The sequence below is a fragment of the Ceratina calcarata genome, unplaced genomic scaffold (genome assembly GCF_001652005.2).
Source record: "Ceratina calcarata isolate Rehan_Ccalc_2016 unplaced genomic scaffold, ASM165200v1 scaffold81, whole genome shotgun sequence".
Lineage (NCBI taxonomy): Eukaryota > Metazoa > Arthropoda > Insecta > Hymenoptera > Apidae > Ceratina > Ceratina calcarata.
In genome coordinates this window covers 672,739-700,673 of record NW_017179422.1, presented here as the reverse complement: position 1 = coordinate 700,673, position 27,935 = coordinate 672,739, and the positions used below count along the sequence as shown (strand labels likewise).

Genomic DNA, 27,935 nt, shown 5'->3' with positions numbered 1-27,935 from the left:
TCTCAAGTGCGTCTGGCAGGGAACTCGGGCGGAGAGTGAGACACGTGGGTGGGTAGATAGGTGTTTGGTTCAACGACCTTGAAAAAAAAAGGGGATGAAAGTAACGCATGTGTGTCCACGGGCCAAGGCACGATCTCAAGGGGTTGCGGAGAGAAAATTCGGTGACAGTATCTCAATATACCCGGGAGACATTTTTTAACGCACTGCGAGAAATCCGCAGAAGGGATGGCGGTTGCATCGCAAAGGACCCGAATCACGACGTGGTCCCTCCGATTTCTGGCACCTTTCTGAAACAATCCTCTCGCGGACGACGATACGTGGTGTACGGGCGGCGGGCGGTCGGTCTACAGGAGAGGGAGCAAGAGGATTGCACGGGGGTTCGCTGGTGCGTGTGCTCGGCCCGGGAGAGAGAGTGAAAACTTACATATGACAAATTCAACGCGCTCCTTCCTGTCCTTCCTTCCTTCCTACCGGCACTGACACCTATGGCCCTGGGCCACGCTGGGTATTATTATTTTCATTCCTTCCCGCATGTCTGTCTGTCTGACTCCTCTGTCTGACTGTCTGGCTACACCTTCTCACACCATCGAGCCCCACGGAACTCTTTTCGGATGTTTTTTAACCGACCACCCCCCCTCCCTCCTCCGGCCCGTTCGCCCAACGGTCTCCGACCACCCACCCGTCTCTTCCCACGTACGCGCTCTTACTTTTTTGTTAGGGACACGTGACTGTGAATCCTCGAGGACATCGGGGCTGCCTTTGTCTGACGAAAAGATTTCACCTCCTACGGGGTAACGCTATGATACGTTGGTTAACCACCCTTGAATCAGCGTTTTGTTTTTTTCGTTAAAAAGCAGAAAAGTATCTTACGAATTTACGTCTTGCAAAGGGACAGAATTATATCCACCAGACAATTACGTTTTTTTCTATCTATACTTGGTCACGTGACGAGAAACGGCAATTTAAAAGTGGATAAAACGAAGCAGCTGACGAGAGCAGGGCGCGCAACCCCTTGAGGACTTAATAAGAAGGGGTAATAATAACCAATTTTATCGAACGTCAGTCCGTTTCTTTGATATACTGGCCTCGGCCGTACCGCAGCTACGTGGTAAGCGCACATTAATTTCCCAGGCAAATAACGAGGATTCATAAGCGTGGGGTTGATCCCGTGTGTACCTCGCCGGGCCGGAGAATACCGTACGTGTCCAGAAAATACGGTCTCCCGTCTCCGTGGAAAATAATGCCATCAATATAAAAAAGGCGACCCACCGCGACGCGGTAATAGAAACCGATTTGTCAGGAAGCTTTTACATTTCGACGCAGTGGGTTTCACATCTGATAGCCCGTTTTATCCCGCGGGACCCTGTCCCGTGTACTCTTACCCTTCCACCTACACCACCGCTACTAGCCATCCCGTTTCTCTGCCAGCCCAGCCAAGGGAATCACACGGAGCACCGTCGCCACCCCTTTCCAACCCCCATCTGACGACGGGGGCTCACCGCTCCTGTGTCCGAGTCACCCCTCACGGCCGTTCGGCCGATTCCTCGTATTCCTTGCTTATAAAGCCGAGTAGATAGGAAATCTTGTAAAATGGCCCGGCGAAAGACAAATATTACCAAGGATCACTGACAGTGAGACGCGATTTATTTTGCGGGATTCCGGGCTAGCTCCCGCGACGACACATCCTGGGATGGCTCCCGATAGCCTTTCCTTGTACACGGATTTCCTCCACTCGCGAGAACACCCTTACGGGTTCGTATTACGAACAGGCTACGCACAGCGAGAACTTCTTGCTATTCTATTGTGGAAAGAACATTGTTCACCTCTAATAAGGGTATGTAATATAAAGCAGAAATTCCCCGAGAACACAATGGCGATGAACAGCGAAGAGGAACGAAGAGAAAAAATGTTGTAATTACAATCTACGAATCGCGCCGTTTAAAAACTTACAGCTCGTCCATTCGCGAAATGGTATTCGTGGAAGGGCGCTCCCGGAGAATGGTTCGCAAAAGCTTTTGCGGAAAAGGAGTGGGGGAGGCGACTGTTAATTGAAAACTACCGAAAAGCACAATTGCACGAGAATTATTTCTATTCATTAGCCGGGTGGTCGGTCGCTCGAGCCAGCCGCCGAAAAACTTTTCCTCGACTAGGCGGTTTTTTTCCTCCTCCTCGTTCTACCCTCCCGCCGCTTCCACCCCTTGCCGGCTCCTACTCGCGCACCACCCACCCCCTTCATAACTACCCCCGCCAGCCGCGCCCTTTCTATCCGCTGGTCGCGCGTGGCGTAATTATGTAACATAAATACAATCTCTCTCGCGACGTAATTTTTGCGGTATAAGCTCAAAAGCCCGGGTAACCCCACCCGCCGCCGCTCGGGCAGGCCACACGGCGGACTGGCTCTCCTCTCCTCGGTGAAAGAAGAGAGCTTTTTCAGGAACGCTTTCGCAAATCAATTTATGGCGTAACGCGGACGTTCTCATTGTCCACGAGGTAGTAGCCGACGGTCGCCTCGTGGCTAAACCTTTTGTAACACCGGCAGCCATTGTTGTGACAGAAAATTATATCGTAATGCTTATTTACGACGAAAATTTTGAGCCTCCCTTTGTTGGTTCCTATCAACTGTTCAATGCAAATATGTATTCCACTAATGTACATTTTTTATATGAGCATGAATCAGGGAAAAAGTAGATTGATAAAATTCTGTAAACGACAAGATCGATCAAGTTCGATGACAATGACTACGTTTAAACATGGAACTCATATACATGCCATTACCTCTCGTATGATACATAATCGGGGAGGCATCGATGAAACCGAAGAAGCTCGCGAAAGATGTTTCCGTTCCGGGAATCCCGTCGGGAGTATTTTCGTCAGTCAATGAATTTACAACCCCTCTTTACCAGAGTTCACCCTTAACCGCTTAACGAGAACTGCTTCACGGCACGTGAGAAAAAAAGCTAACTGGTTCGCCGTGGCCGTGGATGCCCGTGGTAGGGGGAGGGCGTGTAAGCGGTCTTGAGGGGTGAATTAGCACGAAATAAGTGCAGAGGAGCTTCAACACCCCGGGGGTGGCCCAACGATAGAACCAGGCACACATGCTCGCGGGTTTCTGTGTACACCGTAGCCTTAGTGTGGGTCCCATAAGAACGTCGTAAGGGTGAGAAGGGCGGTCTGAGTCGAATGGAACGATACCTACCGCCGTGTTGCGTTAGGGTGGCTACGGAATCTCGAGTGGAAGCGAGAGGTCGGAAAACGGCGTAACGCGTATAAAGTAAATTGCCGCGAAATCTGCGCGAGCCGTTCCACAACGGCGCGGATAAGCGAAACAAATAAAATAAGAGCGAAAGATGAGCCTAGTGAAGAGATAAACGGGAAAGAGATGAAAAGGGCGTCTCGAGGATAATGTGATTTAAAGACTGAGAGGTAGTTCGAATACTATCAGGAAACTAAACGTGATTTTTCATTTTACAAATCACTGGAGGACTATAGCGTTCTTCAAAATAATTTTTCGACTAAATACTTTTCTGTATTGAAAAGGTCAAAAAAGTATGTACTCTTTTACTTAATAGTCAAAGGCAGAAAACACTATTTTACTGCATCACACTATAGATACAACAATATCACGTATAAATATTCCTGCGTGACCTTTGATAATAAAATTTTATAAAACGCTCCTGATTTCCATATATTTAAACTAAATTTAGTCTCTCTATGCCGCGTTATCGTTATCGTTCACGATAATACACCGGAGTCAGAAGTAATAGGAACAATCGCGGCGTGACGCGGTCTTTTTTCGCAGAACGGTCTGACGTTTTCCTCTATTCAGTCCACAAACCGAGCATGAAAAAGTATACATCGTCCGTTACCGTGGTGCACGGTGTGACGCTCGCCAAGCGGTACCGGCCGCTTCTCATCCCCTTGATATTCTCCCGGCGTATCGTCGCCACACGCAGACCATTACAATTTCAGTTACATTTTAATTAGCAGAGAATACTAATGTTTCGCGAGTGGCGGTCGCCAGCAAGTAGCCAATGAGCGCCAAGTTGACTCCTGCAACTAGAGCCCGTTCCAGGACTCTCGACCTCTCCTCTCCAGCGCCCTCCACCCCGCGTCTCTGTCCCCGGCTATTACGCCCGGCAACCCCCGTGAAACCGACATGCATTTCACACCCCCCATATTCGCCACTTTATACGCGGAGCGGCTGGCCCGGCCGGCGAAAAAACGAACGGAAGAAAGAAAACGCGCGCGCGTGCGGCGGTGGTGTGAGAACAAAAAGAAAGAAGCAACGCGCCTGTGTTCCTCATTTATGTTATTAGCTCCCACTTTGGCGCCGAGTGTTCTTCAGAGCGAGAGGCATAAAAAAAGTACGCAACACCACGGTGGGAAATAAACCACGCTGTTGCGCTCACGTTTTCCGCGCTTTCCGGTCTCTCGCTTTTCGCAATTAAAGCTCGGTGGAATGCACGCGGAAAAACAGAGATTTCTCGAGGTCGTTTCTTCGGGCCATTGTCCGCGGAAAGCTTGCCGTTGTCCGTGGCAAAGAAAAATTGAGTAAAAAAATTTTGCTTGTAAACAGAGAAGAACAGAGGGAATATTAGATATTAGGAAGTCGAAAGGGTGGAAGGGAATACGATGGAAGGAGACTATATAGGAATATTCGAATAATATAATACTTCCTGAGTCATAAACTTCCCTCGGTTCTTGGCCGAACGAAATTCCGAAAGTTTCGTATCGACGGTCGTACAACAAATGCGATTATCGATGTCTCGCATCGTTCATCCCCTAAAACGACAGGGAGTAAAACGTGCTTTCGACCCCACGCGCTCGTTCAACCCTCTCTCTTTCCGTCTCAAACGGTTTTACGTACTTTGTTTTGGAACTTGTCCAAAAATAATATTGCGCCGTTAGGATCGATATATTAATAAAAAAAAAGAAGAACGGTAGTTGAAATTTACGATATATCTGGTAAAGAAAAAGAGAAAAAATGTTGCGCGCATAAAAAAATTATTTAACTCACATTAACAAGCCATGTCACTCTGTCTCAGAAGCTTGGGAAGTATACACCACTGACCTGAAGAAAAAAACGAAACCAAAATGAAATTAAGAATTAATATCGAAAGGACAGCAGAGGAAATTAAAGGATGTTGTGTTTCACGTGGGTAAATTAAAAATCCAACCATCTATCATAATTATCGTGGTTGTTCAAGTAAACTGATCCTACTTTTTTTCTAAATCATTTAAGAACGATCACGTGTCCCGAACCGAGTGCCATCACCTTTCATGGTTGAAACTCGATTCCCGTCAACCGAAGACAATGTGTCCGCGTTTTAGGGTGCCGCGGCTCGTCGAAAGCCATCCCGACGTATCCTTCGACTGGACGCGAGAGCTCGTCAATGAGGCGACGGTGCCGTTAATTAACGAACTCGAAAAGTAACGTACCGAGAGTACAACTCGACGAAGCATTGAGGGGTTCCGGTGAAACTGGTCGAGGAGGAAAGGAATGAACGAGCCGAGCGTAGGACGGAAGCGCGCGCGTATAAAGGGTCGGTGTCTGGCCAGACGGGCAGAAATGAAGCAGCAAGGGTTTTGTTTGTCCGGCTGTCCACCCCTTTCCTTCCCCCCGGTTTCACCCCCGCGGGCTGGAGCCCTCGCTGTATGAACCTCGCGGCCCCCTTCAACCCCTTCTGTTCCACCTCTAGCTCCAACTCCCGGTACCCATCCTCTGCGCTTCTGCCTCCTATCCGGCCCCCCTTATAGCCCCCCTGCCCACCCTGTTACACCCTTCTTACACCCCGAAATCTCCTTCCCCTATTGCCATGTTACAATGCACGTGTATACAATGTTTGCCTACATTCTCTCGCATACATACATCTTCGCAAGCTATGATATTGATTACTTCGAACGAATTTTAGCTTGGCCTCGTATTATTCGTGTAGTGTGAATCGAGACCTCGTTGGCTACAGCAATTCTGTCGATCGTCAGCATACCGCTTCTTTCATCCGTCTTGCATTCAAATGAAATGCTTCTACGTTCTGCAAACCAACCCTCTACGTTTACTCCCTCTGCTCCTATCTATGTATGTACATCGTTCTAGCCAGCGTCGCAATGCAGGCTTTTCATTTGTGCATCTCCATCAGATTCACCACTCCATCTGAGTGACCGTTCTACTTTGCTTCACATTTTGCCAATGCTATTTTCCTGTTTTGTATAAATGATACCTACTCAAAAGACGACCACAGAATGTAGCACAGACTTCGCTTAGAAAACTTTCAATTATAATTTCTCGTTTGCCTCCAATTTTATACAAGATTGAAATAAATGTTAACGTTCGTTCACGATGTACGAGGAGCAAACGGAGCGTATCGTTTAGCGCTGGTGAGTCAATTCCGCGAGTCCTTTGCTAGAGAAGTCACGTCTGTTCCGGCTAATAATTGACGAACGAAAAATGCAACAATACCGTCGAGAGAACCGCTTGGCAATATTCAACTAAAAGACTCGTCATTCCGCCCCAGTAAACGGCCACACGACGTAAATTGCGTCACGAGCGTGGCCAGCCCGCCAACAACGTTTAATTCCATTCGCCCATCTTTTTATCCCTCTCCGACCGGTTGCCCCGTGCCGTTGTCGAGTTGATTCAACGTTGCTCCGCTCTCTCTGATTCGCATCACCGCCAACCTCCGTACGTCGCGAATCGAAGTACAAAGAAGCAATAGTAGAAATAAGATAATTGCTATTACAATTGCAATTTCATCCAGGACGATGAAGCGACGAGCAGGATGGAAAAGCGAGCGCAAGGGTGGAACGACGCGAAGGAGGGGTAGATGAAGATAGAAAAAGAGACAGGTCGATGGATGAAAAGAGAGACGATGGTGATAAATGCCACAGAGAGTTGAACTACAAAGTACGTTAATGTCATGCTCGCACCCCCTCAAACGACGCGACGCTACGATCCCGCAGACAGTTTGTTGTCGAAGCTTCGGGGATTACACAAATGAGGTTGTTCAGCGAGAGAAATGTACATTCCGGCTGCTACAAAGCCGGTCCTGCTCAGCCACGTACCGGAATTAAAAGGGTGAACGAAAAGGTGGAACGAAAGGGGGAACGAAAGGTGAAAAAGTTCTGCTCCGCTATCGCTCGTATCGCGGACAATATTTTCTTTGCTGAAAGCCCGGTGCCCCGTAGAATGGGATTTCCATCGACCCGCTTCCGTTTAAACCCTTCAAGAACGGAACCCGCTTTTATCGAGACGCTTCCCTCTTCCGTCAATATTGCCCTGCACATGTTTTTACACGCTTTCTTTCCAGGAAATAACCCTTTTAGTCAGTGCGCCCTTCGTTGCATATCCGTTAGTTAATCAACAGCAAATGTTAATAGAAAACACTGATACAAATGGGAACTCGTTTCACAGTTCATTTGGCTCGATTTCCTTGAAGACGGAATATTCATTTTTTCTTTCATTTGCATGAAAATTAACCACATGCAGATTAAAACGTTATACGTTGTTAGCATTTAACTAACTCGAACTTGAACCGGATTTCCTCGAAAAAAATTTGAAAAAGAAATGATATTTACTCATTAATGCATACAGAATACATTATTTTTCCTTTTATCGGTTCTGTGTGCTAAGAAATTTTGCATAAAACATCGTGGCAACTAGTTGGCAACCGATTAATTGTTCCGAACGTGCATACATGGCTGATAGTTTCATAGAGGAGGCCAGACCAGAAGCGCGAGGAGGGAGAAACCAAGGAGGAGGAGGCAGTCAGCCCTTGTACTAAGCATACCGTTGGGGCTAGGGATAGTAATTGTATACGTACTAAGAGAATGGCAAGGTAAACAAAACTATGTAAGATTGCCCCATTAATATACATATCTCTTGGTTCAGTTGGGCCGTGAGAGAGCCAACCGACCCTCTCTCGCTGTGCTTCTACCGGTGTGCCTGTCTGCTAACGGGGGGTGAGTAGTCTTGGCCTTAGACTCTGGGGTTAGGCTCGTTCGAGAGCAAGGAGGGTACACAATGGATATTGAGACCATAATTTACGGCTGATTGTTAGCCCCGCGATCTATGGATTCCTCCATCCCGGCAGCGCCGCACTCGCCCCTTCCCGCCCTCCAACAATCCTCGCCTCGAATTTGTGTTAGGTCTCTAATAAGTACTGAGAGACTACGTGTGTACAAAGCATGTACTCACTGCGGCGCGGCGGGGCCGTGGCATTAAAGGAATCTCGCGGAAACGGACGGTACGCAGGATACGGGTAAGAGTTTCGTGCACGTAATGCCTGTTCGGCCGTCGCGTCACGAGCTGTACTCCTCCAATTTAATGATCAAAGTATCGCTGGAAGCTAAGATTTTACGACGCACGAACGGCGAGATTTCGCGCAGTCGTTGAGAAATCGTCCGTAAATCCTCCGGGGGTTTCGAATGAGATTCCAACTACAATTTCTTGGATGAAATTCGGTAAGCGAATAATGGAAACGATAGAGAGTGGGATAGCGGGAAGGGGGAGCGTCGATTACGCGTGAAAGCGGGAATAAGTTTGTTTTCGAGCGGTATCGTTAATTGGCCAAAACTCGAGTAGAACTGCATCGTACGAGGTCAGCCACTCTCTGCTTACCCGACCGGGTTCGCAACAAGAACGCCGGTTATAAATTAATTACGAGGGTCAAACTCGCAACTGGGTTCCATTCCACGAGACGATTCTGAGGGAGGGCGTACGTCTTACTAGTTCGCCCGCTAGCTCAAGGGACCCGAGGCAAAGGAGGAGGCGATGTTTGGCCTTCCTTACAAGGGACCAACTAACCAGCCGACCGACCAACCTGCCACTTACCAAAGGATAATAACGTAGTAATCCTACCATGAGACGCGGATGAAGTCCTTAATAACCCCATAAACCTAAGATATATGTTGCATATCAATATACCAGAGACAGCTGTTACATTTACGGAGCTTATATACATGCTCGAATCACAGACCAATTAAGTCATCTTACAACCGTAAGATTATACGGCCCATTAAAATGAAGCATCTTTAAATTTCAATTAATGCAACCATCTTTTTATTCGTTGTATATTTTAGTTTATTATGACTCCGGGTTTATGGTAATAATATGGCAACAATCTATAATGATGAACTTGTTTGATTTTATGACTTGTAATAAATAATTCCGGTTGTGTGCGTGCGTGTATCGTATTGCTTGCTACGCTCGCTCGTAAACGGACGTATCGCAGAATTCCAATTTCGAATCGATCTTCGGTAATTTTCCAAAATTTTCAAAAACCCAACGCGGACTTCAATAAAGCTGACCAGTCATTAATTTGTGATTATATCGTGAATACCGGCAAATTCATGTTACGTTGCATAGCGCGATAGGAATGCAACCGAGTTCAACAAGCGGCGCCAATACGAGGAGGAGCGCTTGTGTGATTTAGAGAGACGCATAAACGATATTCCAATATGATACCGTTTCATACGATACTTTCGCGACAATCGAATCGGCCAGCGAAAATTGACAAGCGAGATCTGGCTCGCTCGCCGAGCTTCATAGCTCGGCACTTTTTCACCGCAACGTTCTCTAATTGCCTCCATTAACTTCCGAAAAATCGCCGAAGGAAATACGACGTTCAATGGTACAACTGTCGGAGCTGCTTAAAACTGAACAAATCGAACGACTAACCCTTTAATTAAACGTCTCTATATTATGCAAAAAAATATGTGCATGCACTTGTTGCAATGTTTGCATTTCCTTCGCGTGCATCCATAATTTATTCGTCCCCGGGCAGTATTTTCTTTCCGACCTGGTACACGGAGCACGAAACACGCTCGTTTCACCGGGCAACATTGGCGTAAACAGAGAATTGGTTAACGTTTAACATCGAAACAGCGTATAAACAGGACGCGTGCAGTCGCGCGTCGCCTCGTCGGCGCAACTTTATATATAGAAATGCGACGCGTCGGAGAGATACGGGGCTATTCTCCGTGGCAGCTATCAGACTTAACGACATCGACATTTTATCCGCAAAAGACGATCTCCGGGTCGACTCGCGCCCTCGTCCGTACCGCCGAGCAAAAAGCAACGATCATACTGTGCTCAGGACGGTGTTATGAGCTGTTTCCCTAACCGATGGGAGACAGGTGGCGGCGAAAGTGGACTTTAACAAATGGTCACTGCTAGCTAGCGTGAGACGCGCCTACTTGAGATGCGGCACCAGGATCTATGCCTTCCATTTCTCATCGGCGCTCCGCGGGCAAACAATACCCTAAACCAGCTATGTAAGAACTGTCGAGCACGAGTGAAGGACTTCGGGGCAAGTTGATCAAAGTCAAGGTGCTTCCGCAGACCCTTGCCAAAATGTTCGCGCCAATAACGCGTACAAGACGCGAGAGACGCGACCCGAGGTGTTAGCTGTTAATTCAAGTCTTTGACAGGCACGCTACTTATTACACGTCTCTTGAAAAGAAATTTATCTAGCTATCAGATTATTTTGTACTGTTAGATAATCCTTTTTAGATTATCGTGTGATTTCGTTAAAGACGAAACGACGGAGATAAAGTATTTTGCTAAACGATCGTTTCTCGACAGTTTGGAGTTTACTGGGATATCGGGCGTAAACTGCCCTTAGGGACCTTGTTAGTTCAATTCGCTTCAACACCCTTTTCGTCGCGGAAAACTGCCACCCCTTGTTGACCACCCCAACCATGAGTTTTCCGAGCGTGTTGTCGCCGTTATGTTGACCAGAAAAGGGACGTTTATAGAAATACAGTTCCTGTTCTGGAACGCCTGGCTCGCGAATGAATTCTCTCGCGTTGTAACTGAATTTCGAGGACGCGCACGCGGTTACGCTCAAGTAAAATTGAACAATAAACGACGTAATCAGTTTTCCAGGACACCAGGAACACGAGACAAAAAAGAAAAGTCGGTAAAAAACACGCGAGGGTAGATGACATCCATGACGGCGGGAGAGGGAGGTGAGAGAGCGGCCGGTCGAACGAGACCAGCGCAGTGGTCAGAGTATTGTCAAGGTATTGTCCTGCCCCGCTTCCAAAATAATCGTCAACCGGACCTAATGGGGTATGAAGTCCCGATATCAAAATAACTCATCCGTGTCCGGTACGTGGTCAACCGTTTTCGAACCTTTCTTCTCGTGCATGAGACTACGAAAAGTTAAAAATAGCATGAGTGAAAAAAAAAAATTCCTTTCACCGCTTATCTATTGTGCGACTCCACGGGTAAAAACGTGACGATAGTTACAATGTCACACGTTTAAGCCAAAAATCTTGAAACGTCGTATCAAATACAGCACGTATCGCACACGGCTAACTAGTTGGCTTACCGTAGAAACGACCGATAGAATCGGAATGGATGGATACTAATGACGAATAATTTCCTCTCTTTTCTGGACCAATATGTGCGCTCCAACGGACGTTCCAACGATGTTACAACGTGCAGCAATTATCGATTGCACCACGTCCAACAATGACGTTTAAATTTTTAACACGCGCCTACATTTGAACACACGGCCACGCATGGATAGAAGAAACGGTTATAATCACTGAAATACGCTGCGTCATGATTTACATGAAAGTCTAACGTTTCAGTGTCTATTGTTAGTCAAAGTGAAAAAGTAAATCAGTTGTAACGTAATGGAAATGTTTATTATATGGAGAGTTGGCGACGATCATTTGAATTGTATCGGAAAATTCTCCGGAAATGCAACGAGTAGCTAGCGACGTGGTAGTGTGTAACATGTAACGTAAATAACACTTTATTCGTATTTCGCGTAAGCAGCGTTTTCGCATTAACATTGGAAATCAAGTTCGGCAATGAAACGTGGTCAGATGAAACGGTCGACAAAATAATCGAGTCGAACCGAACGATTGTCACGCTCGTATTTCGAATGCGCGATCAACAGGTTTCTCTCGTCGCTAAACAATCTTTTTAAATTCCACAATAATAATTTCAAAAAGCCATTATTTCCCGATGATAAAATTGTCAATAAACATCCGATGAGCTGTACTGTGCATTCTTTTAAATACCAGAGAACTAATTATAATCAACGAACAAAGGCGGTCAATTAAAGACAGTCTGATCAAAACAAAGAAGACTTTAACAACCGAACTGGCAACTGATTGTCGTACACTTTTATGCGGCCGCAGTCGGATCTGTTCTCATTGAAACGATTAGAAGCGAGTGGCAGACGATCGGATCGATTGGTGAGCACCGTCGAAACCCGGCTTACGTAACGGTTATCGGAAAGCGAAATTACCCTAAATAGTAACAGCCCCGGCGCGGTGGCAATGCCGCTCGTATTGGAGGAACCGAAGGATAGCAAGGCCGTTCGTATAAAACATGGTATAGGATACGGGACAGGGTAGGGGCGCGGGCTGATTTTCACCCTTGCAAGTCGAAAGTAGGAACCGCGACTATGGGCGAAGCTAAGTCTGTCCGTGTAATGGGGCATCGGCACGCGATTTCCAAACCCCTGCCCCGTCCGCGATTCTAACTTTCAACTTTGCCCAGAACCAGCGCCCACCGCCCCGCCGAATCCGGCACCCTCGTCTCACTGGCGTGCCTCATCCCCGCGATACAGGGTGTTGCGCTGTGACTTATCGGCTCTAATTATTCGCCGGCAAGAAAGCGGGTGGAGAAGCCGACGATCAGACCTGCCACCCTCGTAAAGTAGCTTTTCTCCGACGCATGGTTGCACCACCACACTCCCGTGCAATCGTTGTTTAGCCGTTTCGCCAGTCGATCGCGGTCTCTTGCATTTCATTCGTGAAAGTATCACGAAGTCCCCCTGCTATAGAAGCGCGTACGACGAACGAGAATAAGATTTAACCATTTAAATTAACGATCAAAACCTATGAACTACAAGAATCGACTTCAACTTTGAAATGTAGCGATTCAGATTAAATAAATTAATATTGAATTAAAAAATTTATTGTGATCATTTATATAGAAAATGTGCAATGCTTTCGATCTCAACACGTGAAAAAACGATTGTAGATAAAGTTAGAGACTCGATTCAACGACGTCGGCTGAAATTAGGCTGTCTGGTTATCGCGTAACTACCGGCGATCTTTGCCCGGTGACTACCCTCTCTCCAAACAACAGTTTTCAACGGTCCTTGCTTTGGTGTGATAATTTTTCAATTTGGCCTCATGCGTTATTGACGTCAGTAGACGTGCACCGACATTAGCAGCCCTTTTGACGAGGAGTCTGAGTGGTCGTCGCACAAAACAATGCTAACCCCGCGGTATTATTCAGCCCCCCACCGCCCCTCCTACCTACGGCAGCCTCCTACAGCCTGAACCCCCCCGCTTTAGCCCTACGGGAATAAGGAGAGTCGCAATGTAAGCAACACACAACACGTTGTGTGCACCCATGTTTTTTACATTAGCCAGACGATACTTGCCCCAGAGTATGAGAGAGCTTGCCAGTGTAGAATGTCTATGGAGTGCGCGTCCGTGTATGTTTGCAAAACTTCTATGTGTAGGCTACAAGTTCCCTAGCTCTCTTAGTAACCTTCTGCATTTCCCTGATGCCCTGCGACCCTATTGCACCGAAGAGGCTACCATTACGGAGACTCCGCTTCCGCTTGGCCTCGTCAACGTTTTCCCAAACATCGATAATGAACAGGGAAACGCGCCATCGATTTATATCTCAGCAATAACAGAGGAAGAAAATTTTGTGACAAATTGAAAACCTGCATTAAATTGCATATATCTGAAACGCATTTAATCGAAACTTGGATGGATGGTTGGCCAGTATTGAGTAAACAAAGCCGTTATCTAGACGGCGACGGTGCACCGTGTACACTTGGTTGGCAGACTCGTTGCAGCCTCGTATACATGTTGGTTGTCGCGTGTTTAATGTATAACGACCATTGTATATACATAGAATGGACGGAGAGTGGCGATAGAGACGGAGATGAATGGGGTAAAAGTAGAGGAGGTCGACATTGATACTGTGAAGAACACGGCGAGGCAACGGGGGTAGTATACACAAGTAGGCAGAGAGAGAAGGAGCGAGAGAACGTGGGAGGAAGGCAGTAATGCGGGTAGTGGGCGAAGGGGTAACACGAGGTCGAGGGTGGCGGCGGCGGCGGCGGCGGCGAGGGTAGAACAACCAGTCGTTTGTCGTCCGACAGATAAACAACGTCGTTATTGTAAATGCATTGGATCAACATGCTGCGGGGCTTCATTGGCGGCTTTTCTTCGCGGTACTACCTACGAGAGGCTCTTGGTTGTTTACGAGATCGATAGTCCGATCGGGAGGATCGATTTTATCGTATCGCACATCGTCCGCCTCCCCAGGCAGAGAAACAATCGTTGTAACGTTGTGCGCGTTGTACCAAGCCTGGTTTCTTTCTCTCTTTTTAGATTTCCTCGTGTCTAAAGATCCTGTTGGCTCTGCCTCTCGTTTACGCTCAGTTCCGTCCTCCTCTTTGTCTTTTTCTCGTACGTCCGTTTGTCTCGCTCGTCGATGGATTTGAGAGAATGTATAGAGAATAACAAGGTGGATCACGTAACGCAGATACGGATGCCTCGAAATTACACATCGAGTACCGTCGTTCTACGTACAAAATATTTATTTCAGTATAATATATACTGATTCGCAGCCGTGCGTATATCCCCGTGTTTTTCCATTACACCCACGAGGCAAATGTACTACGTGATTTATAAATCGTACGGCTGGATCAGATCGAAAATACGTCGTCGATCAATAACGTCGGCGACCTTTTGATCGCGATCGTTATGAAAGAAGGCGGAGTGGAGAGCACTGCGTTGAATTTAGCATATTCGAGGGGCAAAATGTTTGGCATACAGAAAATATCTGCGATATTAAAGAAGTGCATAGTGTGACTACTGAGGGACGATTTCGCGTGAGAGCAGAGAAATTTTTCGTCAAGATAGTAGAATTAGACTGTTCCACGACAGACTGTACGGCGACCATGAGAGCCCGATGCCCGCTATTTGTTCCTCGCTTTATCTCGAACGTAAACACTGCTTGGAATATATAGAAGGTGGTGCGAGCAGAAAAGGAGACAGACAAATAGCTGGAATATTGTACCTGGCCGCGCAGACGAGAAGGACGGTCGACGACCAGCAGCGACGGCCTGGCCGCGCAAAGACCTGGGCCGGAGTAAAAAGGAAAAACGAAAATAGAAGGACGGACAGACGGACGGACACTGGATAAACAAGGGGCAATAGAGATAAACAGAGAATATTGCGAGGAATATGCGCAAACACGAAACTCTCATTCTTCCTCACCCTCCACTTTTCCCGGTACATCCCTCTCCTTCTCACCTCCGATAGCCCCGTCTCTCTCTTCTTCCCGTCCCTCCGGTGTCCCCCTTTTCGCTTTCGTTTGTTCGAACACGCGCGTGTTCTCTTTTCCTGACCTTCGTCGCTCGTTTGGCATCCACTTTTACAACCACGTTCCTACTCTCCTTCGCGTTCGCGCTTACCCGCTCCAGTCGGAGCTTAATTTATGCCATGAGATGTTTCGTTAAGGATTTTTATTCCCGATTCTCCGCTACAGAGTGCAAACACGCCGAGAATTAACTACTTAACGCCGAGCTCTGTCACCGTCTCTACTGTCCGCTCATTTTTTCCAGGGAGAACTCTCGACCGCGCGTACAATTTATAGCTCGCCGTGTGGCTTCATTAAAATTAAACACCGCGCCGCGTTTGTTTTCCTCGTTTTCGTACGCTCGCGAGTGGGTCAGAAGGAGGAAACGCGAAATCGGGTCAACGGTAAAGCGTTCCCGAAAAAGAAGGGTCGCTCGCACGCTCGTTTCCCGCGCGATCTTTCACTTCGCGATGATTGATGCGCCACGAGCTTTTCTTCAATTAGCGCTCTCCTTTCTCACCCCATTCTCCCCGCGATTCCACCGATTCGATTACGGAGCCGTTCATTATGCGATGAATTTAAAAATATACAAACACCATTAGTCATCTACGGGGACGCAGAAAATAAATTTCCTTCGTGCCAATGAAAAATAATCCCTTAACGATACTTGGATATATTTTCTCGTTCTTCTATTAAGATACTTCTGGAATTCTTCTAGAATTTAAATCTTTTTAAAATACTATCCTAGCAATAATTAAACAGGATATTCGAAAATATTTCGTGAAAAATTGAGCAGTCGCGTTTCAATCGGGACATTTCTCCCGTTACGAGGTTCGATATGAAGGTGTCCGAAAAATACGTAGTGTCCGGCACTCAGATCCACGAAGCGGCGCGGCGTAGCGATATAGGAGCGAGACATGGAAGGGAATGAATGCAGACGGGACAGGTAAGGTATTTGACGGTCTATGGGACCGAGGGCACGTCGAGGGCAGACTATATAATTTCCCTTGAGGGAGATCGGGATGGGCGATACGAGGGCAGAAGGGGTAGCGAAAAGAGGGGGCCACGGAGTGTGAGGGAGATCAGCGTGTTTTCCAGGTGGGGAGGTGGTGCTGTGCTCATCCGCGAGCCCATCAACGCAACCATCCTCCTACAATCGATTATTATCTTTCCAATTTGCATAGCAACCGAGCTCTTGTTCAAATCTGCACCCCCCGTTTCGACCCCTTCGGCAACCCCTTGCAAATCCTACTTCGCCGCTGCGACTCCTCGTCCGATATCGTTTCTGTAACGCGCTCCACCTTTTTTTTTTGCTCTCTTTCCCCTCTCCGCTTTCATCGGTCCGTGCGTGTTCGCGTTCGATCGTCTTTACAGGGGCAGCGTCGGACATTTCAATGATATCTCTCGTACTGATTGATTGAATATCATACCAAATAAGAAAAAACGATATAAGTTTAAAACGACGAAGAGAAATGTAGAAATGGTAGCGAAGTAAAATGAGTAAGTATGCAAAGTGAAAACTAGCTAAAAAAATTGACTTTGTAGAATCTTTTCTTTTGGACGTCCTTGAGGAACGGACGCGTCACGGTGAGTGGGTGGCACGAAGAAAGGGAGGGTGAAACCCCTCCTTTATAAAATCTTTGACGCGTCGCACGATGTGGCAGTCATTAATAACTTTTAGGTGGCAGATTTTGCGCGTATTAATCCACCATATTATACCGCGAGTCTGCAGCCGTCCTCCGCCATCCGTCCCCTTCCTGCCATCGCCTGCTTCGGTCCCGTTCACACTCTCCCCCTTATATCCGAGAGGGCGACCGGATAGCTGAGTCGACGTCTCCTTAATGAAAAATCTGAATCCCGAGTCCGCCTTTTCTTTCGCCTACTATTCTCCGCGGATTCTCGATCCTCTGCTAATGGTAATGACCGGCGCAGAATCGCGGTGCTCACGGCAAAAACTGTTAAATCTCGGGCGTTTCTGCTTTTTCTTTTTCACGGTATAACCAACCAGTCACGGTTTTCCGTTTCAAGTGAAATTCGGTCGGAAACCGGAGCATGAATCCAAGAAATTGCACAGTCGCCATCGTTCGAAAGAACAACTTTAACTTCCATCGTTTCTCGTTTTACAAGAACACAATATGAGCGTAACGTGTTCGCGTGGCAAATTAACAAATGTTGGAGAAATGAACTGACTTAATTCCAGCTTTCGCCTTATTGCTTTCCTTCCTCCTTTGACCCTCTCGTCGTTCATGCACAGGGACGTATACACACTCTTTCTCTCATCATAGCGAGAAGGTATATCGTCGAGCGGGAGCGACGGTAGACTGAGCAAATTTCGTGTACAATTAGAAGGCTTTTGTAGGAAGCTAAACTGCTAATAGCCCCTGAAGAAGGAGGCACCATCGTCTCTCACTTCTCCGCCGCTACCCCTTCGCCGTCACCCTTCACCTCGTCTCGTCTCGACTGGTCTCTTCACCACTGTGCACCTCATTTCGCGTGACAGTCATCTTCCTGCTCGTATCTACTTCTCGACGTCCTCTCGCTTGCACCTTAACAAACCTTCCACCTTACAACCTAGTCCCTTCGTTCTCCAACCCTTCCCAGAGCTCGCGTTAAAGTCACCCCCTCGCCTTCTCGCGGAGCCTATCCGCCAATTCTCTCCACCCGAAAATCCTGCGAGGTACGCTAAGAGTCGAGCTCTCGCCGAATCGAGGTGAGAGAATTCGCTCTGCCGCCGTGGCTCGTGTCGGGAGACTTATTGTGGATTATAAACTAGGATTGTTTTCATTAAACCTGGTGTTCAGCGCGTACATCTAACCCTTTCGCTCCTCATTCGCACCCTTTCCGTAAGGCGAGCGTGTGTAGCTTATTGAACCTCGTAAGGATCTTGTAAGCAGCCCGTTCTTACTTTTACGTCCACCCTTTATAGTCAAGGTGCCTTCTTTAGAATATTGAACATTACACTTACAATACTATTACATCTTGTACATAAACGGAGAAGGACTTCCACCGTTTTACGAATGGCAAAAGACGACCGTTCTTCATTACTCTGCCTACGTATCAGCAAGAATGCTGGTAGATAAAACACTCGTAGATGAATGGAGAACGAAATGGAAGCAAGAACTAAGTAGAAGGAGGCGTGACGATAACTGGGCTAATGTGCAATAATGAACGCAGTTGCTTATCCAATGGCCCTGACGGTTCGCTTCCTGCTGCTTCTCTAACTTATACAAAGCTCGCAAAAACGACTGATGTTCAATTGTCGACAACTACTATTGCTCGATTTTAAATTTTTCACTTTTAATACCATTTCTCATTGGGATTAACGTAACTGATTAAAATGCCATCTCCTTTAACTGCTCTTGGCTGAAGGATAGAATCTTACAGACCAAAGAGAGATTAGTCTTCTAATCCACGTACAACACGCTAGAGGCTCCAACGAAATATGTTCGTTATTGGTTCTCTGTATATGTACGTCGCGCTCGTGTAAGATCCACACCGAAGACGCATATGTAACAGCATGTACATATACGTACGTCGTATGTACATGTAGGCACTATGCATATGGAGTTCCTCGTGCTAAGAATAGGTAACATACAGACGGTCAGATATAGCTAGGACTTTGTGCCTATAAGCGAGCAGGTCATTGGCATTAGGGGTTGGAGGAAGGGTGTGCATTTGCACGACGTGTGTACTCGTACACGATTTAGTTGCTCCGTGGCCGGGTGCTTTCCGATATCCGTTGCCAGTATCGGCCACGTTTTGTGCTCGAATTGGAACGGAGTCAATCAACTGGTATAACTGAGGAACCAGTGGAAGGGGGTTTGATAAAAATGGGGAGAAAGGAAAAAAAGAGAACGACTGGGAGAATCGCGGGCAGCGAAAGTTCCCAGATGATTGGTCGTGGGAAATATCGCGGTTAGGAGGCGACTGATAAAGTGGATCGATGACTCGATGCGGAACACCGAATATTTGCCGGCCTTTGGGGAGGGAGCCTTTTGACGGCGTACGAAATTTGCGCATACCGGTATAAATAGGCAAAACTTCTGCAGACACATGATTGGCGAAGATATATCGTTATAGCAGTCTGAGAAGTGAGAAATTAGTACGCGCTCCGGAACAATAAATCCATTAATCGTCGAACTTGAGAAAAATATATTGAACACAGATTTGTGTCTATGAAGAGGAAATTACGATAATAGATTAATACAGATTTCTTTAATAGGGTGTAATGAGATCGATAAAACTTTCTACGTAGAGCAGCGGTGAAATAATGTTCGAACGAAATCCCATTTCATATGAATTTGCAGATATCAAGTCTAGTTTAGGATCGATGCAGTTCATCTGGTCATGGAATTAGAATAGTTGAGAGTGCAAAATTGTATCCCTGTAGGGAGGAGTTGAACGATATTTCATCAATTTGTCTCTCTTGTCTCCCTTCTTTTATAAATTTTTTTTCTGCGTATGTACACGAATTATTCGTTCAACAATTCCGGGAATTTAATTGTTAGATTATTAACGCTTTCAGTGCATCCCATCGGTGATATAATGCGTGAGAAACAACGCTTGTAAATTATCAAAAATTGCTGTTGCGACCGGCCACTGCAAAATATAAATTCTCACGCAATTTTGATATGGTCCGAATGAATATTTCGGGTAGCAAGCATCGATAATAATCAGAATTTTAAAAGGCGCAATTAATTGATTGTAATACTGCGTGTCGAAGGTTAATGTTATGCACCCGGTTGCACGCGTATTAACGGGCGGCCAGCGCCAGAAACGCCAGGAATTCATCATTATTGGTACGTAGGTATGTAGAATGCCGTATCGGAGATTAAATACACACCGGCCGCTGGGTGCGCATGCGATAAAGCCGTGCCATCCGCCGGTGATATATTATTTTTACACATTTATATAAAAAATATTATGAGCGGTCGTGTTACATCATTAAAAATGTACCTACGATTCTTTTGATCAGCAACGTTACGTCCCCATTCCCTCTACGCCTTCCTCATCTTAAAAACTGCATGACCAGAAGCGGCCGACCGTTTCCACATATTTTTTCGTATACGGCATAGAATCGCATTTCAAACAGAATTTCACCATTTTCCCTGTTCATTTGCGGTAACATTCCCGGTCTTTTACAAGATAATCGTATCCTTTATCATCGATCGTACACGTCGTTACACGTCGTAAACTCCGTTCGAATGTACCATAAAAAAAAAGCATCCGTGCAAAACGTCGCTGCACCATTTCGCGTCGTTGCCTCGGAAGTAAACGGTGTAGTTGCGCGTCGCTAATTGTGCCACTAATCATTGGATAGATTTTATCGAGCCTGTAAAGTCACCAGGATACAAGAAAGAGAAAAAAGGGAGACGTGGTGGAGAAGGTCCATGCAATAACAGTAAAAACGAGTGTATCTCGCGTTACCGGGATCCGGCCGGTCTCGGAGAGCTAAGGGGTCTGTACATGCACGTACGTGTATGTATATATACACGTGGGCGGTCACCTTCGGCTAAGTGCAAGCCTGAAGATATCGCGCTGAAAGGAAGAGCTCGGACGAGGAGGGAAGGTGCGAGAACATAAAATACCGTGCCTACTGGCTGGCCGCGTTATCGAAACACGCAATGCCACGGATTACAAGGAAATATGTGTGCACGGTTCAGATACACAGCCGAACGTCCGAGGAACCGTACAGATATACATTTCAGACCTCGTGGAAGATGCTCGCAAATTGCTACCGAGAACGGTACCCGGGAAAATTCTCATACCGAAGAGATCGCACGCAGACCTGGCTAGACGAAAATTAAGCAGAAATTCTATTCGTTCATAACTGTTGACACAAATCAAGAGAATTGGGCAAACCGCGGAACGATCCCGATAATTGCGAGGCGACATCGGGACGAAGAAGACTGAAATATTTAGCTCGTTAATAATTCAAGTACAACCTGTCCTGGTTTGTCTCCTGCTCGCAGGTAAGCAAGAGAGACGTGACTGTGAAACCAGTCGATATTCGTGGTAAACTTAGCTCGAGGCAACGTTCGTTTGATCTTGCGATTATCAAACGCGAAAATACCCTTATCACGCGCTGTTAGGTCAGACTCGACTTGAACATTGCCAAGTCCGAAACCGAGCCCGGCAAGCGAAAGTGCACTCGCGACTAATCGTGTATCAACGCGTAATGACGCGACGCACGTGTAAACTAAAGGCCGTCCGATATGAATAAGTTTCGTTTAAACAGCGTTATCGAACTTAACACTAGACGCAAGCTGGTTTCCACCCTATTGTAGCCACGTGCGTGCTTTATGCAGTCAGATATTGGTCGCCGCAACACGCTAGAAAATACGGTTCGTTATATCGCCGGCTGTCCGTTTGCATTCACGTAAGTGCGCATGCAAGTACGAATAAACAATGGCCAATACACCGGCAAGATTGCGTGTCCCGCGAGGCTAGAAGAGCTCGCGCGTGAACCCTATTCTCCACATCCCCTGCAAGAGGCACGGCGGAGCGGCGCGGCGCGGCGACGCGACCGAGAGAAAACCACCCGGTTATCGATATAACGCCGCGCCGTGCCGTCGACGACTTTCACGCTCGGCTAACTTCTCTCTCTCTCTCTCTCTCTTTCTCTCTCCTTCCCTATCTCTTTTTCTCCCTTCCTACGCTTCTTTGTAAATTCGCCTGTTGTACCCTAGCCGCAACGCTTTTAACCGCATAGAAAATTATTGCGTATTTGATCGTGTACTTTAACCGGCCGCACCGTTATCGCGAATCCAACGCGATACATTCGTAATTAGCTTGTTCACACCGAACAAGTAATATCGGTTATCTCAGCGAGATTACTCCACCACGGAAACCGTAATCGAACGTTAATTGAATTTTAATTGGACGATAAGAAAGAAGAGGGCTCGACGGTAAACGCGACGAGAACAAATCGGCTGTAGTTTGATATCATGATCTCGAAGAGACTGGTTTCAGAAGTTGTTCGGTCTGAATTTTGAGCAGAGAGGTACTCCACGAAGTTTACCGAGGTCGCGGTCTGTCGAACGCGAAACAAGAAACCGCCCCATCCCTCGGGAGGAGACACCTTCCTCGACATCACAATACGATAGGAAGCGAAGAGTTTCGAGACGTTTCGCAGTTAGTTGCCCTCAGGAGATGAAGGTGTAAGTAGGTAAGAAAGTTATTTCCCGACCGGACACGCTTAACCCTTTCTCGAGACTCCTTTCCCCCTTGGTACAAGATCCTCGAGCCCCCGTCGTCAGAGCCCACCCTTCGCTACTGTCACACCTCCGTCATGAATTGCTCTAGTATACGATGCATCGTATTTCAACGAGTACGGGAACAGGTTTTCAGTGCCAGGAGAGCGATACAGATTAGCGATAAGCAGTTTGATTGATCCAAGCGGACCAATTACGTTGTTTGACAGCTACACACAAGAACCATTATACCTATATTTATTCTAATTTTTATAGTACCTTCGGTTACCAGGTATTATTACAGGATATATATATACACGTGCTTGTAAATAAGTTACACTTAAATTATACTTGTGGATAAGATTTCTTTCTGGATACAGAAGTGCAATGCACTTGTTTGTAAAGATAACTGATCAGGCGTCAGACTCATTGTTCTCGCGAGTATATCACGCCAGCGACGTCACAAATCGTCATCGTTACTGCACGGTAAACTACCGCATCCGAGTGTCATTTACTATTGAAGTCAAGCTAGCCGGTACACGCTAAACTTAGCATTCGTTCGGTATACACGAGCGTAGAAAGGAAATGAGCGGCTTGCGTTGCATTTTATACCCTACGGGTGAGCTATAATGCTGACGTCTGTACTAAAAATAATAAATCAAGAAAACCGGCCTATCTATAGAACACCCAAGAACAATTGCCGCCGTTTACAGCAGTTCGCGAAACTTTTCGATATTTCGTGCTATGTTCTTACAGAAAACTGCATTTCTTCTGATACGTAAATCTGAGCTACACCGTTTCTCTACAACGCAACGTCGCGTGATGCACAACGTGTACAACCGGCATTGAAAAAAATGGCAGTCTTATTGCGTGTTCGCATCGATAGCATACGACGGTTGACAATACGCGTTGGAGGCAATGTTTGTGACCAATGTTCAATCCTTTTACAGTATACCTTCATAAATTACAAACGCAAGTACGTTTGCGGGCAGAGAAGGTGTATCGTTTAGTATAACTTTATCGCATCGAAGGGGAATTCAAGAACGCAAAATGTTATGAATTTCGTTTCACATTTCTTTTGCAGGTTTTAAAGGACTGCGACTAAAAACCACTGTAACAATTCATGTACAGTGAAATAAGAAGAAAAAGAAGAAGAAACTAGCAAACTCTGATAACAGGTTGCCTAAGTGAAACAACTGGCGTTAATTATTGCAACTCCATCTTCGAATACGAATTTTCGCCGCGATTTCAACCCGGTATCCCAAAGTTTGGTTACTTCTAAAACTCCTACAGATAGTTGGCCCGTGACCCGGCCGGTATCGTTTTCGCCCAGAAGGCGGCCCTTGCGAGGGTGCGGAAGCACGTGCGCGTCCTTATCACGCTCCTACGAGAAGAAATAAAAAAAATGAGGGGAAGGGAGTACTAGAAGGCCGTACGAGAAGAACGCGAGGTTCTGTGACGTAACTGGGAAGTCGCGGGAAGAGGGTTATAGAACGGTATTTCACAGGAAAGAAAAGAAATGCTCGTGAAACGGGAATAGCAAGGAAGGACAGGGTGGACGGTAGAAGAGGATGAGATGAAGGAGAAAGGGACAGAGATCGCAGAGTTTAAAGGCTAAACGGTCGGGATGTGCGCCATGCATAACAATTAGCCTGGGAAAATCATGAAAATGTTGCGGACCTCTTTTAACTTCAGAGCACTGGCCTTCAAGTCCCTTTTGCCGCTGCCGCGTCGCGTCCCTCTGCCCCCGTTGAGAAACCGCCCCAACCACCGCGCGTTCAACCCCCTCGACGGAAGCACGGCGAGATAACGGAGAGTTACACGCCCTTCCTTTAACCCTTTCCTGGAGGTTCTCGCTCGGAAGACCTGTACAGCGGTTCTCAAACTCGCATCTTGGATTCCGGCGAAGGTTACTGAGCACAATCTACGATTTTAACGAGTTTCTAAAACGTAAAAGTATTTTCCACGAAAATATAGCCGCGTTCAAGAATGTTAAATAAGATCCGCGTTACGAGGAAAGAAGGTAAAAAAGTTTTTAACACCCGCGTGTAATGAGGTGACTTTAATTAACTCGTCTACAAAGAACCGGGGTACAATAATCGGGCGTAATAAGGAGGATAAGAAAAGTTTGAGTTCCTTAAACAGCTGTGTACGACAGACGTAAACCGGAAATAAACGTTCCAAGGAAGACGGCAAGGGGCAGGGTTGATATCGTGTCATCCGTAGAAACGGGAACGACCATCAGGGATGCACGCACGTACGACCGTATTAGGACTGGAATAATATACGGGATTCCTTCCAGGCAAGGTGCTCCTTAATATGATTTACGTAATCTTAGAATACGGCGTGCCAGGTTAGATCGGCCGCATATTATATATTACCCGGTCCTACGGAACACCTATCGCCTCTCGAGCATGAAGTACTACGACCAATACACCCAGCAATCGTTAAGCAATTGACCTATCGAACTATAATTTATGGCGCCTATTTGCGCGTGAAACTGCAAATAGATATTTGCCAAAGAAAACTGCATTGCTCTCTCAGTAACAATAATTCACAGCCTTTTTAGGGACCACAAACAAAAATAATTTATACCACTACTACCGAAAATAGATCAAATAAATGTATTCAGCTTAAAGCAATGAATTAAGTGCCATGTGAAAAACCATCGATCGGTAATGAACTCATTTAAATTACATGCATAAATAATAGCAAGTTGAACGACTGCTTCTGGAATAATAAAACGTTGAAAATTATATAGGGATATCGCGTCGGACGAGTTTAACCAACGCGGGACGTAATGTTCTCACGCTTGAAAATCCGGAAGTAACGCTTTTGAAGCTTCAAAGTCGTACGATCGTAGATCTTGGAGGTAGTGTGCGTTTACCACGATGCTAACCGCGAATAGACCGTATCTACTAACACCCACTTAATTCCATGACCTAAACAGGAAATCCTCCTTTCAGGTAATTGCATGACTCAGTTAAATCTGCGAACGACTGAAGCCCGTTCAATTAATCAATTATGTACCGCCGAGATAGCCTCAATTGTCACCGCGGGCTTAATACACCGCGGAATCAATACGTATAAGCTACGAAAAACATTCCACAAATATAAAACGTTTTATATTTATCAGATTTATATGTGTCAAAATGTACATCTGTTTGTAAGAAGGTACAATAAAACTAGGCTAACGCTGAGACCGTATCGCCGGCATATCTATCGCAAAGAAATTTAATCACGGCTACGTTTGTTACGCTTCCCGCTCGTGCAATATGCATAAATATACGCGTGTCATGTGCACGTTTACGAAGCTGGACTTATGCGTATGTACGAGTCGATAAGACAGCGTGCATGTGCGTAAGCACGTGCGTGTAATTTCCGAGCCAGTATCTCAGAGAGTGGGTGACTGCATACTTTAAGCTCGTTTCATATGGGACAACGCGTCCTTCGTCGAGACGCATGAACCTTCAACTCGCAGACAGCGATCACAAGTCCTGGAGCAATTACACGCCGTGCGATAATATGTTAATTATTTATACCGAAGAAGTTGTTCACCGGATGAGTCACTACGCGAATACCGGTTCGCCGGATCGCTCGGTATGAGAGATCCTTTAGTACCTTCAGAAGAAAACACGTCGAGCCGGTTCTCGAGACCAAGAAAACGGAATTAAACTGCATTCTGCATTGTTCTAAAACGCCGACATCGTGGCCGACCTTGATACCAGAAAGTCAGAGAGACGCCGCTCCACGTCTAGTTAAATTGGACAGCTAATTCCTTTTTCTCCTCCAAAATTCACGAACCGCTTCTTGATTTAGAAAATCACGTAAGAGAATCTCGCGGGACAATCAGACATTACACGACGGAGTAAGATAATTCACAGAATGTGATAGTTCAGATCATCGCGTCCGACTCAAAGGTGTTTCTCGTTAATATGTATTAATCGCGCGCGTTAGGCGAAAGGTCGTTTCCCCCTGTAACAAACTTCTAGCCTTTTTGATTTACGACCATGCGCCTGCTCAAACTCGCTTGTATATCCTAACCGACATGTTGTACCAACCATAAATCCCTTTACACTTAAATAACTACTATCCGTGTAGATAATTTAAGTGCACGTCATTATGACAAATCGATTACACGCTCCCCGCACAAATAATCGGAATACAAATGACACCGCGGATATTTTGCCGGCAGTACACGAGCCGGGGCTGTACCGCACACGAAAACCGAGTTTCCTATCTGTCACCGTTGGAATTTTCATCGTTGCGCGTACGTGCAATTGCCCTTGACAATGAGACGACGCCGAGACGAACGATCAATTATCGATCGCATCCCTTTCAATGCGATTCTCCATGCACGGACGAGTTGACCGACTGCAATCGCTTTTAAAATAGCTTTCGACGGATTTCTATATTTTCATCAGCGAACGGCGAATTTTACGCCGGGAATTTTTCGCAATTTACGCCGAAGGAGACGGGAACAGAGACGGCACCACACGTACGCGTGTTACAGAAAATCGAGTCGCTGGTATTGTAACAAGGAATACAAATGATCTAATTTACAATGGATCCCGGCGGGTTTGAAACTTTTTATTTCACAATCCGCGCCGTGAAAACTAATCTAGCCGATGTAATAGATCAACGCTCGATATCTAAAGTGCGATGACGTGAGTACCAGTGTTGGTATTCCACTTGGGAATGTGTACCTGTTCAATCAATAAACCAAAAATAACCGAATGATCGAAGCCATCGCGTTTTATCCTGGCGCTCGGCAGCTACTACAAAAAGGAAAATGTGCCCTATAATTGGGGTCTCCGCAAATACGGGGCCACGACCTATATTTTTGCTAAACAAAATATGAATTATTGACATCAGATGTTTAAAAGCGTATCTGAGAGAAACGGTAGTTCTACCGGCTAAAAACGTATCCATGCACAAACAAATGAGGGCAGGAGACAAGAATGTAACACGCGAACGGAGTGACTTGAATGTTTTCGGGTTCCCCGGGCACGTGTCACCGCGTTCTTCTTCAAAAGCAGCAAGGCAAACTCATTGTTTGTGCGCGCACGCACAAACGGCATTCTACACAAAACGCGCGTGTAAGGCTATCCCGGCGGTTCTATTCAAGAAGGTATTATGAAACTCCCGCGGAAAACGTACTCTTCGCTTTGTCTCACCTTTTATTTTGTTCTGCTTTAACCGGATGGGAGGAATGAAATCCGTGTATACGCGCGCATATGTATACCCGTACGTAGCTACGTGTCGCGTGGCCGCCCTACTACCGCATTTAAGGATGTATTGGCCATACAGTCAATCCCAAAAGTTTATGTACCTTAGAAAAACGCATTTCCTATAATTAAAAAGAAATCAGACTCGGAAGAATAATACTA

General features: G+C 46.3%; 1 protein-coding gene across 16 annotated transcripts in view; it reads right to left on the bottom strand.

The window, feature by feature from the left end:
- The window catches only part of FoxP (forkhead box transcription factor P), a 234,346-nt gene that overhangs the window by 141,452 nt on the left and 64,959 nt on the right, over positions 1-27,935 (bottom strand). For 4 of the 16 annotated variants that reach the window (XM_026818637.1, XM_018034850.2, XM_026818638.1 and 1 more), the window contains one exon: positions 5,018-5,071. The exons of the other annotated variants lie outside the window; for them this stretch is intronic. The gene's annotated coding sequence lies outside the window, so the exon portion shown is untranslated. The remainder of the gene's footprint in view (positions 1-5,017; positions 5,072-27,935) is intronic. 16 annotated transcript variants of the gene reach the window in all.